Below are 6,000 nucleotides of genomic sequence, written 5' to 3'. Positions count from 1 at the left end.
CTCAAATCCACCTACTCAAAGATTTGAAGATACGTTCAGAAGATTTGGGACACATTGCAGATAACCTGCCAGATTCATTTACTAACTATGAAGATGGCACATAATTGTACAATCCTGCAAAGTTATGTCGGAAATATTGGAGGTATCAACTAAAACACTCAACTCCCCATTCAAAGGAACACAATAGTACATCAAGATTGATCTTTTCGCAAGAAAGGATATGAATGCCCTTGAATTAGTAAATGCAAGTCAAATTCACGTTGACAGACACCTAATGGGTAGCATACACCCAATAGATGGGAAACCTCCACCGACCTAGGTCATAGTGTATGCAATGACCGGGACTTCAGAAGATGTGACTCAATCGCGTAGGGAAATCGCTTGGAGTCACCATGGGTAATAATATTTTCATCAATTATATATTGATATGTAGATTTTCGAGAAACATATTGTTGGAAATATGCACTAGAGGAAAAAAAATATTAGTTATTATTGTATTTCTTTATTCGTGATAATCGTTTATTATCCATGCTATAATTGTATTGATTGGAAACTCAAATACATGTGTGGATACATAGAAAAAACACTGTCCCTAGTAAGCCTCTAGTTGACTAGCTCGTTGATCAAAGATGGTCAAGGTTTCCTAACCATAGACAAGTGTTGTCACTTGATAATGGGATCACATCATTAGGAGAATCATGTGATGGACAAGACCCAAATTATATACGTAGCATATTCATCGTGTCATTTTATTGCTATTGTTTTCTGCGTGTCAAGTATTTATTCCTATGACCGTGAGATCATATAACTCACTGGCACCGTAGGAATACCTTGTGTGTATCAAACGTCACAACATAACTGGGTGACTATAAAGTTGCTCTACAGGTCTCTCCGAAGGTGTCCGTTGAGTTAGTATGGATCAAGACTGGCATTTGTCACTCTGTGTGACGAAGAGGTATCTCAGGGCCCACTCGGTAATACAACATCAAACACAAGCCTTGCAAGAAATGTGACTAAGTGTAAGTCAAGGGATCTTGTATTAGGGAACGAGTAAATAGACTTGCAGGTAACGAGATTGAAATATGTATGCGGATACCGATGATCGATACTCGGGCAAGTAACATACCAAAGGACAAAGGGAATGACATACGGGATTATATGAATCCTTGACACTAAGGTTCAACCGATAAGATCTTCGGAGAATATGTAGGATCCAATATGGGCATCCAGGTCCCGCTATTAGATATTGACCGAGGAGTGCCTCGGGGCATGTCTACATAGTTCTCGAACGACGCAGAGTCTGCACACTTAAGGTTCGATGATGTTTTAGTATAGTTGAGTTATATGTGTGGTTACCGAATGTTGTTCGGAGTCCCGGATGATATCATGGACGTCACGAGGGTTTCCGGAATGGTCCGGAAATGAAGATTGATATATAGGATGGTTTCATTTGGTTACCGGAAGGTTTTCGGGCATTACCGGCATTGTACCGGGAGTGATGAATGGGTTCCGGAAGTTCACCGGGAGGGGGACAACCCAGCCGAGGGAAGCCCAATGGCCTTAGGGGTGGCGCACTAGCCCTTAATGGGCTCGTGGGACAGCCCAAGAGGGGCTTGGAGCCAAGAGAAGAAAACCAAAGAAAAAAAAGGGAGGTGGGAAGGAAGAGAAGGACTCCACTTTCCAATCCTAATTGGAGTAGGATTCCTCCTCTCCTCCCTAGCTGGCGCACCCTTGAGGGCTTGGCCCTCAAGGCAAGCCTCCTCCCCCTCCCTCCTATATATAGTGGTCATTTAGGGCTGATTTGAGACAACTTTTGCCACGTGCAACTCAGATCTAGACACCATAGTTTTACCTCTAGATCGTATTTCTGTGGACCTCGGGCGGAGCCCTGCAGGAGTAGATCGTCACCACCACCGGAGCGTCGTCACGGTGCCAGAGAACTAATCTACTTCTCCATCTTCCTTTCTGGCTCAAGAAGGCCTAGATCATTGTCGAGATGTACGTGTGTTGAACGCGGAGGTGCTGTCCGTTCGGCACTAGATCGGAACGGATCGTGGGACAGATTGCGGGACGGTTCGTGGGACGGTTCGTGGGGCTGATCGAGGGATGGGAAGACGTTTCACTACATCAACCGAGTTTCTTAACGCTTCCTGCTGTGCGATCCACAAGGGTGCGTAGATCCAAATCTCCTCTCGTAGATGGACATCACCATGATAGGTCTTCGTGTGCGTAGGATTTTTTTTGTTTCCCATGCAACGTTCCCCAACAGTGGCATCATGAGCCAGGTTCATGCGTAGATGTTATCTCGAGTAGAACAGAAAGGGTTTTGTGGACGATGATGTTCGATTTGCTGCCCTCCTTAGTCTTTTCTCGATTCAGCGGTATTGTTGGATTGAAGCGGCCCGGACCGACATTATTCGTACGCTTACGAAAGATCGGTTTCATCGATTGACATGCAACCTCGTTGCATAAAGATGACTGGCGCTGTCGGTTTCTTCAACTTTAGTTGAATTGGTTTTGACCGAGCCGGTCCTTGGAGAGGTTAAATAGCAATTTTCACATCTCCGTTGTCGTTTTTGCATAAGTAAGATGTGATCATACTAGATACCCATAGTAGCCACGTAAAACATGCAACAACAAATTAGAGGACGTCTAACTTGTTTTTGCGGGGTATGCTTGTGATATGATATGGCCAATGACATGATGTGATATATTGGATATATAAGATTATCATGTTGTAATAGTTAATATCGACTTGCATGTCGATGGCACGGCAATCGACAGGAGCTATAGGGTTGTCTTTAAACTAACGTTTGTGTTTGCGGATGCATTTACTATATTGCTAGAACGTAGCTTTAGTAGTAATAGCATAAGTAGCATGACAACCCCGATGGCGACACGTTGATGGAGATCATGGTGTGGCGCCGGTGACAAGAAGATCGTGCCGGTGCTTTGGTGATGGAGATCAAGAAGCACATGATGATGGCCATACCATGTCACTTATGAATTACATGTGATGTTAATCCTTTTATGCACCTTATTTTGCTTAGAACGACGGTAGCATTATGAGGTGATATCTCACTAAAATTTCAAGAAGAAATTGTGTTCTCCCCGACTGTGCACCGTTGCTACAGTTCGTCGTTTCGAGACACCACGTTATGATCGGGTGTGATAGACTCAACATTCACATACAACGAGTGCAAAACAGTTGCACACGCGGAACACTCGGGTTAAGCTTGACGAGCCTAGCATGTGCGGACATGGCCTCGGAACACATGAGACCAAAAGGGCGAGCATGAATCGTATAGTTGATATGATTAGCAAAGAGATGCTTACCACTGAAACTATTCTCAACTCACGTGATGATTGGACTTGAGTTAGTGGATTTGGATCATGTACCACTCAAATGACTAGAGAGATGTACTTTTTGAGTGGGAGTTCTTAAGTAATATGATTGATTGAACTAACTATCATGAACATAGTCTAATGGTCTTTGCGAATTATGATGTAGCTTGCGCTATAGCTCTACTGTTTTTATATGTTCCTAGAGAAAATTTAGTTGAAAGTTGATAGTAGCAACTTTGCGGACTGAGTCCGTAAAACTGAGCATTGTCCTCATTGTTGCGCAGAAGGCTTATCTCCTTAATGCACCACTCGGTGTACTGCACCTCGAGCTTCGTCTTTGGATGTTGCGAACATCTAACATACATGTTTTTGATGACTACGTGATAGTTCAGTACGAAATACTTAAAGGCTTAGAAGCAAGGCATCGAAGACGTTTTGAAACGTCACGGAACATAAGAGATGTTCTAGGAGATTAAATTGAGATTTCATGCTCGTGCCCTTGTTGAGAGGCATGACACCTCCGACAAGATTCTTTGTCTACAAAGTAGAGGAGAAAAGCTCAAATCGTTGAGCATGTTCTTAGATTGTCTGAGTACAACAATCGCTTGAATCAAGTGGGAGTTAATCTTCCAGATGAGACAGTGATGGTTCTCCAAAGTCACTGCCACTAAGCTGCTAGAGCTCCGTGATGAACTATAACATATCAAGGATAGATGTGATGATCCTTGAGCGATTCACAATGTTTGACACTTCGAAAGTAGAAATCAAGAAGTATCATCAATTGTTGATGGTTAGTAAAACCACTAGTTTCAAGAAGGGCAAGGACTAGAAGGGATACTTCATGAAACGGCAAACCAGTTGCTTCTCTAATGAAGTAACCCAAGATTGAACCCAAACCCGAGACTAAGTGCTTCTGTTATGAGGGGAACGATCACTGAGGCGGAGCTACCCTAGATACTTGGTAGATAAGAAGGCTGGCAAAGTCAATAGAAGTATATTTGATATACATGATATTGATGTGTACTTTACTAGTACTCCTAGTAGCACGAGGGTATCAGATACCGGTTGGTTGGTAAGTGATTAGTAACTCGAAATCAAAGCTACAGAATAAACGGAGACTAGCTAGAAACGAGGTGACGATATGTGTTGGAAGTGTCTCCAAGGTTGATGTGATCAAACATCGCACGCTCTCTGTACCATCACGATTGGTGTTGCACCTAAATAAATGTTATTTGGTGTTTGCGTTGAGCATGAACATGATTGGATCGTGTTTATTGCAATACGATTATTCATTCAAAGAGAATAATGGTTATTCTATTTGCTTGAATAATTACCTTCAATGGTTTATTGAATCTCGATCGTAGTGTTACACATGTTCATAATATTGGTGCCAAAAGAGATAAAGTAATAATGATAGTACCACTTACTTGTGGCACTGTCGCTTGAGTCATGTTGGTGTAAAAAGCATGAAGAAGCTCCATGGTGATGGATCTATGTACTCACTCTTTTTTGAAACGTTTGAGACATGCAAACCATACCTGTTGGTATAAACGCATGAAGAAAATCCATGCAGATGGATCATTTGGACTCACTTGATTTTGAATCACTTGAGACATGCAAAATCATACCACATGGATCAAGAGAGTAACTTGTTGGGAGTAATACATTTTTGATGTGTGCAGTCCAATAAGTGCCGAGGCACGCCGTGAATATTGTTATGTTCTTACTTCACTGATGACTTGAGTAGATACAGGAGTATTTACTTGATGAGTCACAAGTCTGAAATATTGAAAAGTTCAAAGCTATTTCAGAGTGAAGATCGTCGTGACAAGAGGATAAACTGTCCATGATATGATCATACAGATGAATATCTGAGTTGCGAGTTTTTGGTACATAGTTGAGACAATGTGGAAATTGTTTTGCAATTCATGCCACCTGGAACATCATAGTGTGATGGTGTGTCTGAACGTCATAGCCGCACCCTATTTGATATGGTGCATACTATGATGTCTCTTATCGAATTACCACTGTCGTCTATGGGTTATGCATTAGAGACAACCATATTCACTTTAAATAGGGCACCGCGTATTTCCGTTGAGATGACACAGTATAGACTATGGTTTGGAGAAACCTAAGTTGTCGTTTCTTAAAAGTTTGGGGCTGCGATGCTTATGTGAAAAAGTTTCAGTCTGATAAGCTCGAACCCAAAGCGGATAAATGCATCTTCATAGGATATCCAAAACAGTTGGGTACATCTCCTATCTCAGATCCGAAAGCGAAGTGGTTGTTTCTAGAAACAGGTCCTTTCTCGAGGAAAGGTTTCTCTCAAAAAAATTGAGTGGGAGGGTGATGGAACTTGATAAGGTTAGTGAACCGTCACTTCAACCAGTGTGTAGCAGGGCGCAGGAAGTTGTTCCTGTGGCGCCTACACCAATTGAAGTGGAAACTGATGATGGTGATCATTGAGCTTCGGATCAAGTTACTACAAACGTCGTAGGTAGACAAGGTCGTGTACTAATACAAAGTGGTACGGTAACCTTGTCTTGGAGGTCATGTTGTTGAAACAATAATGAACCTGCGAGCTATGAAGAAGCGATAGTGGGCCCGAATTCCGACAAATGGCTGGAGGCCATGAAATCCGAGAGAGGATCCATG

Source organism: Hordeum vulgare, chromosome 4H, assembly GCF_904849725.1.
Source record: "Hordeum vulgare subsp. vulgare chromosome 4H, MorexV3_pseudomolecules_assembly, whole genome shotgun sequence".
Taxonomy (NCBI): domain Eukaryota; kingdom Viridiplantae; phylum Streptophyta; class Magnoliopsida; order Poales; family Poaceae; genus Hordeum; species Hordeum vulgare.
The sequence above is the reverse complement of the archived record's forward strand: the minus strand, read 5'-3'. Positions refer to the sequence as shown.